Source organism: Talpa europaea, assembly GCF_964194135.1.
Source record: "Talpa europaea genome assembly, chromosome: 3".
Lineage (NCBI taxonomy): Eukaryota > Metazoa > Chordata > Mammalia > Eulipotyphla > Talpidae > Talpa > Talpa europaea.
Window position 1 is genome coordinate 146,873,258 of NC_140069.1, and position 15,714 is coordinate 146,888,971.

Here is a 15,714-nt window from a genome sequence, read left to right on the forward strand (position 1 = left end):
TTATTACTTTTTATTGCTGTGACATTGGGTTACACACTCTGTGTGATTCAGGGTGTAGGGTCACACCTGCAAGTGAGTGTCACAAGGCAGGCCCACCCCCACGGCGCCCAGAGTCTCAGCCCCTGGGCTCCGCCTCTGGCAGCCTCAGTTCTACAGTCTGATTCTAGAGGGGGTGGGTCAGATTTTTAGGCTTTTAGTTTAGCTTTGTCTGTTCCTTTGTTTTATCCTCTATATTCCATCTAGGACTTAATGATCTCGAAGGAATGGTAGCCGGGATGACCCACCACCACAGTCCCTTGTGCTCTCCCTCCCTGTTTCTACCCCTCTCACCCCTACCCTGCTGGATACCTCGGATCTATGATCAGCTGCAAGTTTTGTCTTTTTTCCTGTCCCTTTGTTTGGTTGCTCTAGATCTACACATAAGTGAAACTACCTCATATTTCTCTTAGGAGAGGCAATTTTTTTTTTTTTAAGAAATTCTTGTTTTTTTTTTTTTTTTTTTAGGATTTATTTACTTATTTATACAAGCGCTAAGTACAGTCAGAAGTGCGGGAGGGTGAAAGAATTCACCAGAGCCAGAGGGGAGAGCAGAGCAGGCAGACTGACGAAGTACACTGCTGAGGGGAGCAGCGGGCACAGCAGGAGAGGTCTGCGAGCCATGTGGGACCCTCGCCGGCCTGCAGGGATCAAACCGGCGTTGCAGAGGCTGCGGGCAGCTTCTCAACCCAGCGCTCAACCGCTACGCCACCAGGGAGGCCCAGGAGAGGCAATTTTTAGCAGCAGGGGACAGCAGCAGATGGTACTTGTGTGGGCAGCTTGGTCTCTGCTCACCTCTACTTGTCTGTGAAGTGAAAGGTGAACTCACGCCAGAGAGTGAGCTTCAGTGAAGTTCCTTAGCACAAAAACACGAGTGGATGCCTGTGTTTTGAGTTGAGTAGGAGACAGGTAGAGACCCAGGGACCCACATCACCACCCCGTGCGGCGATTCATCACAGTGCTAGTGGTTAGATTCACCCATGGGACTATCAGGTCAGGTCTACAGTGGAGCTCAGAGGGAGGCAGAGCTAGACATAGGTGGGATCCCAAGGCGCAAGACTGGGTTCGTGCGGTCACTTACTGAATATACACTGAGGAGGAGGATGAACCTTAGTAGCTGCAGAGAAGCTAGAGATAAAATGAGACGACTCCCCACCCCCAAGCTGTCACATCTGAGAGGCAGACATGTCAGCCACAGGGGGTGAAGGCACAGCCTGGTCAGGCTCAAATAGACCTTGACTCTGGAGACTGAAAAAACACTTGAATGGGAAAACAATGTTTGTGTTCCAGTGTGAGGAATAAGGATCAACCTGGCAAAGAAAGGGCAGGAACATGTATGGTCGGGGAACAGTTAGATGTGTTACTACGATGTGAGAGATGTAGCTACTAGGGAAGCTGCAACCTGCACCCAGTCACTCCTGACTCCACAGAGACCCAGAGACTCCTGCGGTTAGAAAACCCAAAGCAGAGATCTTCAAAGTCAACACCTCCATGTTCCAGAGCAAGAAGAGCTGGGGGAAGAGCAAGAGGGGGACGTGGAACATGGAGGAAAAGAGGAATCCAGACATCCTGGCTTGGCCTGTGATGCTTTTTATTTCACTGTTAACCCCCCACTTCTGAACTCTGCAAGGTCTGGAGTCTGGTGGGGCTGGGGAGGTAACTTTCGGGGCTCCTTTCACTCCCAAGCAGCAGGTGTCTGGACCAGCTGCTTCCGTACAGGGAGATCACTCCATTGAATCCCAACTCCATGTCCCAGTTAGGGGGTCTGTAGGGTCTTCACACTTCACTCATGGATCTGTAGGATTTCCATCACCCCGAGGAGGTGATCAACACCCCAACAGGTGCAGGCTCAGGCTGGGAAGTCCTTTTGTGAAGCAAGAAGCCAAAGTTTAATGGAACAACTGCTCCCCCTTCACGTGGGCTGGGTCACGTGTCTCTGATCTCCTCGGAACCTGTCAAGGTGATGGCCTGTATTGGCCCTTACTCCAACCCTGAAGACACAGCAGGTGGAGGAGAACACCAGCAAATCCAGTGTCCCCGCTGGTGAACAAAAAGTTGAAAGCTATTTATTTCAACAAGTCTATTTGACAGTCTTTCGTTTATTTAAACAAAGGTTCTCCCGCCTGTGTAAATAGGCCAGAATGCATGCCGACTTTAAATATACTTCTTGTTTATGAAAGTTGGTTCCTCAGGTCATGATTGTGAGCACTGATAACAACCCCACGGCGTGACGGATGCAGCAGGTATAGGAACTGTGCTGAACCCCACTGGCTGCCGCCTATTCCCAGTAGGACAGAGGAGCCCCGTGTCTGCAGACCAGTTATCCTCACCCTGCCTGGGTTCAGGTGGAGGCTGGGTACAAGCCCACCTCGCCTCTTGCCTCGAAAGCCTTTTTACTGGGAGTAAAATCCCCCATGAGATACAAGCATTATTATTAGCCTTCCTGAAAAGCTAAATTCAAAATTGAAGTTTGATCCTCGCGCTGCTAAAAAAAAGAATGTGGATAATCTATAAAGTGAAGATGTGACACAAGTTTTGCAAATAAGATTATTACTCACGGGCGAGGGGTGATTGAAAGACAGTGACGACCATCCTCACAGAGGGTTCCGTATGGATAATTGCTAGAACTTTCGGAGACAAACCGTAGACTCTCTGGCCTCGCCGGCGGCCCGGGGAAGGTAGGCTGACGTTGCTCCTGGCCACGTCAACTCTCCACCCATAGCGTCAAGAACAGTGACAGGAAAGACAAAACAAACAGGACAAAAGTAAATTTGAAAATACCAAAATACCGGCATGGAATGGAGAATGTGGTGACTTATTTTTCTTCTTTTTCCTTTTTGATTTGTTTGGATGGGGTAGGAGGGAGGAAGGGAAATAGGGATGAAAGGCCATTGACGCATTTACAAAATATTTATTGAGCCAAGACTATGGACAGACTTTCTTTTAATCACAAATGCTGGTGCCTCATGGGCCGATGCTCTAGCGGGCGGAGGCGGAAACAGGGCGTTGCTGTGCCAGGCAGTGAGCCGGGCGGAGAAGCAGTGGGCAGGGCGGGCGGGAGAAGGGGAAGCCGCTCCTTGGGTGGGTCCCTGAGAGCCGCCATCCAAACGCCAAACACCTGAGAGAGCAGGCTGAGGGGTACGGGGGGAAGGGATTCTGCAAAACAGCCCTGCCAAGACCCGCGGTGAGAGCCCACTTGTGTCTTCCAAGACCAGGGCGGGCGGAGCAGCTGGCAGGGCACGAGCTGGGGGGGGGGGGGCAGCCAGGAGGGTGGGCACATGCTTGGCAGCATCTCACTAAGCCCCTGAGGGACACTCCAGTGTCGAGGGAGGGACACGGTACAGGAGATGTTGAATGGACTCGCTGCTCAGCCGCCAGCCCCTCCGCTGACAGTGAGGGGGACGGGGGCACCCCAGACGTGGGGCAGAGCAGGGGAGGCAGGATGAGCCAGTGGCCTCCCTGTTCCTGTGGAACACACAGCGGGCAAGACCCACGCTCAGGGCCGAGGGGGGCCAAGCGGGAGGGCCTGTAGCAGGGGCTCTTCCAGAGGGATCCTCTCCACCTGGCCGCCGGTCCGCTGCCCACGTCAGCCCAAATTTAAGCAGAGCAGGGCTGGAGGACGGCAGCACCTATGGACACCAGGACGCTGCTGGGTGCCCCCCATGGGTCCCCGCACCTGGCCCATGGCATAGCAGGCCGTCAGAAAGGTTTGTTGCTTCTTGACACAAAGAGAAAGCTGCTTACTCTGCCCGGGGTTGGGAAGAGGCCCCGAGGAGGTGACTCTGGACTTGAGGGACTCACGAGACTGTCCTGGGAAGAGCATGAACTTAGAGGTGAGGTGGGGCAGTGTGTGTGGCCGGAGGGTGAGGCCTGTCCTGTGTGTGGACACGGGCGTGCGGGTCAGCAGGAGGTGGGCAGGCAGAGCCCGTAGTGTCAAAGGGCCTTGGGGGTCAGGTTTGTTATTGAGGCAGCAAAGAGCTACTGACAGAAGGCGGTGTCGTGTGGGGCGGGGGCACAGCTGGAATACGGGGACCTAGAGGAGCCAAAGCGGACGGTCCAGTGTAGTGGGGAGAATCAGCCCGTGGCAGGGATCCCTGAGATATCAAGTGGGAGTGCTGATGCAGGAGAAATGTGGGGTGATGCTGATTTCCATCATGAGAGTGGGAGCCACACCTTCTCCTGAGATGGGGCAGGGAGGTGAGCAGGTGGATCTACTGAAATCCACTGCTGAGGGGAGCAGCGGGGAGACAGGAGAGGTCTGCTGCGCCATGTGGGTTGCTCTCTGGCTGGCCGGGGATCGAACTCATGCTGCAGAGGCTGTGGACAGCTTCACTGTGCAGTGCTTAACCCCTTGCGCCACCAGGGAGGCCCAGAGGAGTCTCTTCTTGATTAAAAAGTGGGACTATGTATCTTCGCAATTTAAAAAGACAATAAGCCAATAGAATAAGAGAGGCAGTTTACTTCCTAAAATGCATGTTAATAAAATCCCTCATCCAGAACTCCAGGGCAGTGGTAACCAAAACGTGTATCTGAATGTGGTGTGATTTGTTCATTCGTTACAATCAAACTGAAATCAGTTGCCTTGCCAGGAACAGAAGTGACTGACGCAGGTGAACATCTTGGGAGGATCTCATTTAACGTAAAGCGAGTTCACCAACCGGCTACTAAAACACATTTTCGTTAAATACTTACACAGAGAAATAGATAGAGTGTTTTGGTGTCCCCTGCTCCTGTTGGCAGGAAAGTAGAACACGGGCCTGAGGATCTCTTTCACCCACTTGAACGATCTGACACTGAGTGTTGGGATTGAATATTTTGTCACCTGACTGCTCTTCTGTGAGACTGCAGGCATGGGGTGTGCACTACTTGTATTAGGGGCTGCGCCCTTGAGAGAGATTCCGGCATCTTAGATCCCTGGCAGGAGAGTCGGCAGATGGACGGCTCATGGGGCTCTCTGCTGGCTTGATTTTCTGTGAACCAGAAAGGGCTCTGCCCCCTCAGAATGACAAGTGAAATGTGCCCCCTCGGGCCACGTGCCCCTGAGGCTCCTCTGCTGAGGGGTCGCTGTTGTTCAGACAGTCACACACGTGACTGGCTTGAGAGTAGTAAGTATGGCGAAGTTCAAGGTCAAGCCCAGTTGTTTTAATGTCATTGGCTTGGTTTTTTTTCTTTAACTGGTTGCGTAGGGAAGAACCATCGGTCCACAGAGCCTCGGCATTAAGGTCTAGCCCCCCTTTTTGTCTTTTTCATGAGTCCCCTGCTGATGTCTGCAGCAGACTGGGTTAGAGATAACAAACCCAGCCTGAGATTTTCTCCAAGGTGGCTTTCATGGAGGTTGATTCCGTCTCCAGGCTGCAGGGAAGAAAGAGTTTACGTCCTGAGGTGACTGCCGTCATCCACCAACATTGGTCCAGTCCTCACTGCTGCCGCCTCTTTGTCTTTGCTAATTTCTTTTATTTTTGACATGTGCAAAAATAGGTTCCTATACAAATATGTAGGTTCAAAGATGTACGTCAGACAGGTGTGTCTGTTCCAATATGATTATTTGGATTTATATAAATGCAAATCTGTAGATCCACATATAGGTTCAAGACCCCTTGTCTCTTAGAACCCACCCTTTCTCCCTGGGCACACCTGCCACTGCTCCATCTCTCTCCTCACTCTCACCTGACTCGCTATTGAATCATTCGTGTTTGCTTTCTCATCACCTGTTAACCTTCTGAAGCTTGGTCAGTGGAACATGACACTGCCCCTCAGGCCCATCAGTGCCCTTCAAACCTTCAAATCCAGGGATGTTGGCCAAGCTCTGCCCTGTGCCTTTTTGGAGTCTTCAGGGCTCATTTGCCTGCTGTAAGCCCAGGTCTGGGCCCAACGCTGTAGCTGTAGAATCAGTGTCCAGCTGGAACTTGCAGTCTGTGTGAAAGATGAACCCATAAAACTACTGCGTTATAGTAGGATCCATGCAATCTTTTAGGGTCACCTACACTGTGGCTTAGCACAAAGAGGAGAGTGCTTATGCTGACTTGGGGAACGAAAATGATAACAGATTTCGGAGAAGTAAACTTCAGAACACGCTGGCTTGCCGTCCCTCTACTGTGAGCTGCCTGTCCTCTGCCCCTGCACTGGGGACATCCCATGCTCCTTGCTCTCGCCACACCCTGGTTCAGTTATCACGATGGATCTGTCACAGATTGTTCTTGCTCTCAAAGTCATAAATCCCACCCCCTGCACATCCCACCTCTGTGTGCTTAGCTCAGAGGGCCTCTCTACCAGGGTCCTGTTGGCACAGGGTGGGACAGGAATGCATTGCGCAGACTTACACATGGTGAGACGCTCAGCATCCTGGACCCAGTAGCAACTTACCCCCAAATCACACCTCAGGAGATAGAATCAGCCTCAGCTGAGACACATTATCTCCCGCAATTTACCCTGTGAAATGTCAAACTGCACCACCTTTACACAAACCAACTCCTTCCTCTGAAATTGAGATTTCTTTCAAAATATTGACATTTGCTTAACATCAAAAGTGAGGAGTTGCCACTAGCTCTTGCATCTGATTCCCAAGTCCCACCAATTTCCTCTGACAGTGTGGTTTGCCTCACCCCCTGCTGTGCACCTGTCATGATGTGAGAGTCCAGGTCTTCACCACCCCAGTCCTGAATGGCTTCTCTCTGTCTGTACCCAGCCTCCTGCCCACAGGGCACCTCCTAGCATCACTTGCTTTCATATCTCCGGTGAGCGTCATCCTCCACAGAGTTCAGACCAAGTAGCTCCCATGAAAATTCTCCCAGAAACATTTAAAAATGCATGAAAAAAGTATTTCTTTAAATCCTTTTAAATGTATAAGAGAGTTGGCATGAGAGTAAAGAAGATCTCCAGCAGCCTAAAATGAACTGAAAGTGTGGACCAGCAGCAGCAGTGAGAGCCAAGCTCATGAGCTGAGAAGTTCTGCCACGTCCCCTCGGCCCACAGCTGCCATTCAGTGGGTGTATGAGGGAGATGGGGCTTCACCAGTGAGAAGCTGTATCTAATGTCCAAGCAGTGGACTCGGTGAAAAAACAGAACTAAAAACTAAAATCCTACTCTGCTAGAGAAGAGAGCAGGGAGTTTTGACTGAGTGGACCTTGGCTCAGAGTAAAAAGAAAAAGAAATTGTTCATTGAAATTGTGTAACTAAAACAAGATCTATGTATGTAGATGACTGAACCTCATACTGTTTGTGTCGCTGGGAAAATGGAAGCCAAAATTGTTTTAATGTGGCCCCAGTTTAGTAATAGCCCCAGGTAGGTGAGAAAAGCAAATGCAAATTATCTGAGAGGAACATAGTTTCAGTGGCCTCAAAAAATTCCCACAGGTGCATTTCCAGGGAATGTGGGTCTGCTAGTCCTAAGCAGCCTGTTCAGCCACCATTTCTGTTACCTACGGTTCTGCATTCCTACACAAGGTCAGAGCTGCATAGTCAATCAGTTATAGGAGCCCAACCCTACAAGGTGCCTTTCAAATCAATCAGGAGCAGAAACTTGATCACCCTGGGAAGGTTGTGCATCATGAGGTATGACCAGGAATGCCTGGGGGGGGGGGGAGCATTGACTGATGTATGACAAGGGACCCCAGAAGCTGACCAATGGAACACCTTGTTGATAAGATTGAAACCATGGCTGGGGGTCTAGGGCTTGACCACAATTGCTGAGCATCAAGCAGATGAGAAGTGCCTGGAGGGGTGGGCAGACTCATGACCCCTGATACTATAGATGACAGAGCACATTTTCTAGTTTCACCCCTCCCTTTTCTCTTTGTCTTCCTTCCCCTTACAACTGGTGCTGGATAATTCTTCTATCAATTAAAAGGTCAGGATATTGCTCTTCAGGCAGCCTTCTGCATCCTACAGCTTCCTTCACAATTCCTATTAGTCAGTGCAGTGTTGTCAACACAACTATCTGAGAGGGACACAATTTTTTTTTTTTTTAGAAAAAAAATTTTTAACAATTTATTTATTTATTTATATAAGCACTGGGTACAGTCAGAAGTGCGGGAGGGAGACAGAATTCACCAGAGCCAGAGGGGGGAACAGAACAGGCAGAAGGACCGAAGTACACTGCTGAGGGGAGCAGCGGGCGGCAGGAGAGGTCTGTGGCACCATGTGGGACCCTCACCGGGGGTGGAACTGGCGCTGCAGAGGCCACAGGCAGCTTTGCAGCCCAGCGCTCAACCACTGCGCCACCAGAGGAGGCCTGAGGGACGCAATTTCATCTGGACCTCAAAGAATTCCCACAGATGCATTTCCAAGGAACACTCTCTTGAAGGACAAGATCATTGTGAAATGTGTGGGGAAGCAAGATGCTATCATTGTGGGTTAATAGAAATAAACTGACAGCAATTTCACTTCAGCAAAACTTAAGCATTTGAAGTTATTGGATCAGATTTGTTTAAGGGGGGAAATTGAAGGTCTAGTTAAGGAAGACACTATCAGAAATAATGAGTACAATTGAAAAGACCCAAATAAAAATTACAGATGTCAAAATGTAATGGATAAAATTAAAAATTTAGTGGTAGCATTAAATAGTACTTTTTATCCAACTGAAGTGAGAATTGTGAAATTGAAAATAGATTCTGAAGAGGTTTCCAGAAATCTTCCCAGTGAGACAAAAGTTATTAAATATGAAAGAGAGGTGAAGAGCAAGGAAATTAGATCAAGAACATCAAATACATATCTAACTGTAGTTCAGGAGGAAGAGAAGAGAAAAAGGAGGCTTATTAGCCAAGAATTCACCAGAACTACTAAAGAAAAAAATGCAGATTCATATTAAAGTTCTATGCATCCAAATAGAGTGGAAAAAAAAAAAACTCTCCAGAAACACAGGTAAAATATAGATTACCTACAAAAGAATGGATATTTAACTCTCAGTTGATGTTGATAATGGAAGCCCAGAGCTATAAATAACCACCAACCTTGTCTATGCTACCCAGAAAAACTATTATAGACTCTAAAGATTTTCTTCACAAACAAAACAACAAAAAGACTCTTGATAAAATGTTGTCGAAAGGCTGTATTTCACAAAATGAAAAAGATCTCAGGAGAATAGCCTGAAATAGAATTAAAAACAAAAAAGAGGTACTATCAAAGAAAATGATAAAAGTGGTTAAATATATGCAAACATTGGCAGTATCTAGCCATTACATCTAATTTGTGATATTTAGAGAAAACTAGATGAAGTTAAAAGATGGAATAAAATAGCTTATATGTTAGGAATACAAAAATAGTTGTAAAACTCTCCGTATCGTTTGAGAATAACATATTGACCCCTTTGAGACATTGTTAAACGAAATATGAAATGTAAAGTATATTGTGTATCTAACAAAATAATGATAAATAGAACATAAAAACAAAATCAATAGAGAAGAAAATATGTGGAGTGAGGAAAAAATACCAATGCAGTAGAAAGAAAAAGTGCTGTAAAAGCAGCACCTATAGAAAGCAAAACTGGCACAAAAGTGCCTTCTTTCTCTAGGAAAAGGATTCACCAGACAGCACGGGGTGTAGTTGAACCAAGCAAGGCTTTATGAGAGGTTCATGCATGAGGGAGCCAGTGCAGAAAAGAATTAGCCTGACTCCAAGAAGGGAGGTGGGAGGAGATATTTAAAGGGTAGGTCGATGAGACAGGGTCAGAGGAGAGCGGCCTCACAGCTTGTTCTGCTCTGGGCTACACCCAAGCACGTGCAGAGGGGTTACACTACAGCTGCACAAGAGGCTCTTCTCCTTCTCCCTCCAGGGGATTGTGAGATAATCTTTCATCAGGATCTAAAGATGTTTGTCTGTCATGGTGTCTCCTGGTCAGTGTGGTGGACCAGATCGTTTGGACAATCAAGGCTGCCAGCCATGATTTTGCCCAGCTGTTCAAACAGGATTTAGGACAAATCACCCTACTGCTTTGAAATTTCTTTTTACTCAAATCTATAATCAAAATCTGGAAAATAATAAAAATAAACTGAGGATATTCTTTATCTCTGGCGAGGGAGAGGGATACAGGAGCTTCAAGATAGTGGTGATTTTCAGTTAAACTATGTTGTAAGTACAAGACTTTTATTAGTAGTAGTTAGAACTTATATAAACTTATATGGGCATGTATAAAATATTTGAATGTTTAAAAAAATTTGACTCCCCTTTACTAAAAAGTAAAATGAACATAAACACTATGAAAGTGCCCATAAGGATTTCTCCAACCTTGAATTCGAATTCTCTGTACTGGTCATCCGATGGGTTCCTGATTAAGTCCAAGGTTTCCTGACTTCACCCCTTGGCCACTCGTTCAGGAGATTCTGAAATGCTCAGAAGGTGATCTGGTTTTCATCAAAGCTGCAGTCAGACTGCCTCCTTCCTGGAGGCTCTCCAGGCCACCTTGGTCCTTGGGAGACTCTCCTTGCCAAAGCTCTACAGGACATGTTGCCTGAACTACCCCTGTGACATCCAGTGTGTGTTCTTCTCATCTTACTATATACCCTATCAGGTAGCAAGACTTAGAGCTATTACAATTGCAAGTTACTACCCCAAAATGTCTCCCCACTAATTGAGAAGCTTTGAAGAGCAGGATTCAGGTCTTCACTCCCATACCCCATGTGGCCTCTCCAGTGCTAAGAAGTCTCTCGCTCATTATGCCACCTACCATCCCCACTGCAAAACATTGTTTTGTGGCTCATCTGCAAAGTGAGAGCCCTATTTTAAATATAAAACCAGGATGTACCCATTATCCCTCAATAAAATTCAAAGCAACAGAATATAGAGATTTCAGTGTAAATGGTAGACCAGGGTGAAATATGTTTTGCCAAATAAGTGCAACATTTAGTGGAAAGTGAAAATAACGAGCAGCCAACACTCACACAGATCATTGTCTCTTGAGATCCCAGCAATTTGCTCTTCATAAAGAAGAAAGGAAATATTTAAAACACTTGGATAGGGTTTTTTTCCTGATGGAAAAACTAGAGAGGTGCATAATTCTATACTAACAACAGCACATATCCACTCTATCACTTTGGTATCATTAATCGCATGTGTTCATGAGGCCATAAAAGGGAATTAACTGGAGTTGCAGAGGGGACCATGAAGGTCAGTGACCCCTGTAGAAACTGAAGTCAAGTTACCTTAGAGTGAGGTGGTCTGCTCTTTTCTCTTTAATGCTGAACAGAACTGCAACCTCCCTTTGAAGCTGTCACTTCAATTCCATTTAAATTAATAAAATATAATTCATTTGAATAGGATTCAAAGTGATTTGATTCAACTCAATCAAATTCCGTTCAGTGGAATCTGTCCGTGATTGAAATCTATTAAGTTCAATTCAATAATATAAATTTAAATGTTATGCAGTGAAATTAATTTTTAATTAATTAACATTTCAGTTCAGCTCCATTTTGATCTCAACTTCAAATCCACATTTCTAAATTTAGTCCCTATTCAAATCAATAACATATAGTAAAATCCAGTGTCATTCTGAAGATACAACGTGAGGCTAATCAACTGCATTCATTTCTGTTCAGCCCTAATCAAATGAGTTTAGTGACATTCAATCACAGAGAGATAAAATGTTCACCTTTAGCTATGAAATTGAATGTTTATAACTTCAAAATTATGAGTTTTCCCAACTTGACATCACTTGTCTGTGGTATGAACCCCCCAGGACTTTTTTGAATTCTTTCTTTCTTTGGTCTTCATATGAACACAAAGCAACATAGAATTAAATGGTTAGGAAACAAAAGAGAATATTGTGATTTGGCTTAATAATCTGATTTCACAAAAATTAGAGGCAGCTGGACATGATAGGTTTTTTGTATCTATGAGAAGGTGATCTATACATGTGATTTCCTAAATGCATTCTTTGGAACTTCTGGTCCACACAGAGTGACCTAATAGTCTGCTAAAGTAATTTTTAATTTTATTTTTAAGGTTCTTAATCTAAGTATAAAATACAGGCATCTGGACTTAGGACTATAGTTATGAAATTACAAAATAAAAGGTTGCAATGACAAGATTATTCTGGGAAAAATAACTGGAAATTTTAAATGGATATGTTACTGCTCCTTCTGCTTTAGGTCATTTGCATTGGAAGGAAGGTTCTCATAGAAACCAAACTGATTCGCACGCACAGTCTGGAATTGTTCCAGTTAGAGATGTCTATACTTCGCGTGTCTATCATCACTGCTCATAGCTTGGTATGGATTAATATAATCAGATCAGCGTGGTCAGCTGAGATTAACTGATGAAGTGGTAGAAAAATGATTTGGTGGTGCCCTGGTAAGAGTGGGAGGGAGGAGGGTGTAGGAGATTTTTCAAAGCATGAGTCACGTCTTTGTAAAAATGATCCCCCACTTTGTGCACTTCAAACAGCCAGAGTGCTGCCAACGCAACAAGATCCTCCCAGGACTGAGGGTTGTAAGGGACCCGCCAACAGGGGGCACTAGAGGGAGTTCTGGATGGCAGGGTCCTGTGGCAATTGCCCCTCTTCTGTCTCCTGTGCAAAAAAGCAAAGACTCCTCTTGAGATTCTTTCACCGAATTTGAAGATGAGCAGATAGTAGTAGATATAATAAAACTCAGTTTCCTCAAATTAAATGGATATTTTTGCTTTCATTTTGGAAGCTATAAGACCCTTGTGGCATTGTTTTTAGTATCCTACAGAAGTGATAGGAATAGAACTAATTAAATGTCCCCATGACCGTACCCTGTCTTGTCATAGAATGTGCCGGATACAATTTACTTTAGCAGACTGTTAGGTTACTCTGTGTGGACCAGAAGTTCCAAAGAATACATTTAGGAAATCACAGGTATGGATCACATTTTCATTATGAGGTCCCTGAGAATTTGCCGTGATGTTTCTGAAACAACTTGCTTTTGGAGAAATAACAGATCTGTTGCTTTCTTTAAACCATGAAGAGAGGTAGCTGCTTTTCTCTCTCCCTTTCTTAAGCATCCAAACCATAATAAACCCTTAGCAGCTTAAGCATCCAAACCATAATAAACCCTTCATGGTAATACAACTTGATCTTAAGTGAGTCCAAACTGTGTCATGATTATATTTAACTAGATGCGTATTTGACTGTCTTGATACTGTATTCCTTACCCTGATAATTTAGCTTCTTTTAATTTAGACATGGTTTATCATTACCTAATCTTGCTATGGTGATTACACCTACTTAATAAAGCTAACAAAAATCTTCGTATTCTGAGGTTAGAGAAGTTCTTCAACTCTTGGCACTAGGTAATTAAATTATTTCTTCTCCCATCACTTCTTATTCTTTTAAAAGTTCTTTCCATTATTATTATCATCTTCAACTGCTTTTATCCAAAGCCAATTAACAGGTAAATAATGATTTGTAAAGCAAAAAGTAACACTTCATTAGCATAGCTCTGGAATAAGGCAATTTTTTGTTCAATGAAGATTGAAATTTCTCTTCCTGCTGAATATAACATATACACCAAATTAATATCTTACTTCAATAAGAGTGATTTGATTTAACCAAATTAACCAATGCTAATGACAGAACAAAAAATGCTTTTTCCCTGGAATATGTTTTGTTTATTGACATTCTTCTGTTCATGGAGGATATGGAAAGAGCTTTCCACAGCTTCTCTGTTCATACAACTTACACTCACTGTCCATAATGAAAACAGAGCAGTGTTAGATTATTTCTGCTGGTCCCAGGAAGGAATCCTAGGTGACTGAGCTGGGGTCTGAGATCTGTACTCTTTCACTGGCTATTTGAGTGGAGCAAGAGTTTCCTGCCAGACGACACACTAACTCCAGTCATGTCTGCTTTATTTCCTCCCTTCCACTAGTTATATTAGTATCCCCAAGTTTAAAAAAAACTGATAGTAACCAGGATTTCCTTTCAGAAAAAGAATTAGTGTTAGGTCACCTTGAAAAGATGCAGTACAATGCATATATGTGATAACTAATTAAACCATGTTTCTATATCAGGGAGTCCAGTTGTGGCCTGGAAGTCCTCCGAGGCCTTGGCAAGGCAGTGTGGCACTGTCCACCTTTGTCCTCTTCCTATAACATGACTAGAAATAGAATCAGTGGGGACCCAGTGCAGCTTACAGGCCAAATGACCTGGCTCAGGTTTTATAGGTTCAATAAATGGGATTTTTAAACATTTGACTACATCAAAAGAAAACAAGAATTTATTATTGTCATGCTTTCAGTATTGGAAAGCATCAGATGCTGGATGCTTTGCTCATTTGCATGAGAGAAAGATAAGGGAAAAACAAAATAATTTTAATATGAAAAGCAAACACAGCACCCCTATATTCTGGCACAAGGCAAATCAAATAAACTTGCCAACTTTAAAAAGGCCCTTTATTGTAAGATTTGCTTGTAAGTTGTGTCTGCTCATATGATAACTCACTGAGTGCAAGACTTTTCCTCATCTTTATTTCTGAGACAGACACTAGCACAGGTTCACCTTCTTGGCATAAGATAGACAGAAGTCAGGGTTTCAGAGTGGACCTTTACCTCCAGAGCTGCTTCTTTCTCTGTAACAAGTATTGAAATTTCCCTCTCTACTGTTTTCCAGTACAGACCTTGTCAAGGGAAAAATAGCAACTTTTCCAAATTAAATCAACACAACTGGGAAAATCTAGAAATTTCTATGAAGGAGGAAACTACCCAGACACCTCCTTTTGAAGTTCAGAGCATTTGCTCATTCATTACATCAAACCTGAACTTTAGAGTCAGTACCTAGTTTATGACTTTAAATTGCCCACCTTTAAACAAAAAAGTTCTGAAGGAAACTGTTGGCAAATCCAATAAACTTGCCAACTTTAAAAAGGCCCTTACTTTATTGCAAGATTTGCTTGTAAGTTGTGTCTGCTTATACGATAACTCACTGAGTGCAAGACTTTTCCCCAACTTTATTTCTGAGACAGACACTAGCACAGGTTCACCTTGCTGGCGTTCTGGCTGTCCCTGCCTCCCTAATTCCATTCATTCCCAGCTTCCTGGAAGAGAAGTTGTTCTCAGGTCCTCCTTTTCTCCTCTGCCTACTGCTCTGTGACTTCTCCCCACTATTCACCTGAAACCCCTCTCAGGAGTCTTCCATGCACCCTGCCTATCAAATTAAAGAAAAACCTTAAATTTTCGTCTTAATGAACTTATTAGAAAATCTGACACTGCTGAGCAAATTGATTTTTTAGAGATTCTGTCCTCATTTTTCCCTCCACCCTCTGACTACTTTCTGTCTTGACCTCCACTGTGGCCACCTTCCTCTCTTTCTATTCTCAAGGTGCTCTTGTTAATCCTCTTCAGCCCTATTCTATGATATATATGCATATACCACATATATAGACATGTACCACATGTATACATATACCATATATATACAGATACCGTATATATACATATACCACATGTATATACATGTACCATGTATATATACATATACCATATATATATATATACATGTACCATATATATATACACATATACCAGCACATATTCACACTCTTGTGTATGTTTTCCATGGAGAAAATACTCTCTCCTCCCTTTGCCTATGGGCCCTCTTCTCTCTTACATCCTTATCCACCTGGTTAAAATCCACTCAACCTTGAAGACAGCCCAAATACTTCACCTCCTCTGAGAACACATCCTTCATGCCCTCCTTCTCCTCACTCACTGTCCTCTTTGTTCGTC

The 15,714-nt window shown here is 44.4% G+C and overlaps 1 protein-coding gene across 1 annotated transcript in view; it reads left to right on the top strand.

The window, feature by feature from the left end:
- The window catches only part of CNTNAP2 (contactin associated protein 2), a gene marked incomplete at both ends in the record, with an annotated part of 1,573,870 nt that overhangs the window by 1,245,666 nt on the left and 312,490 nt on the right, over positions 1–15,714 (top strand). The gene's annotated exons all lie outside the window — the stretch shown is intronic.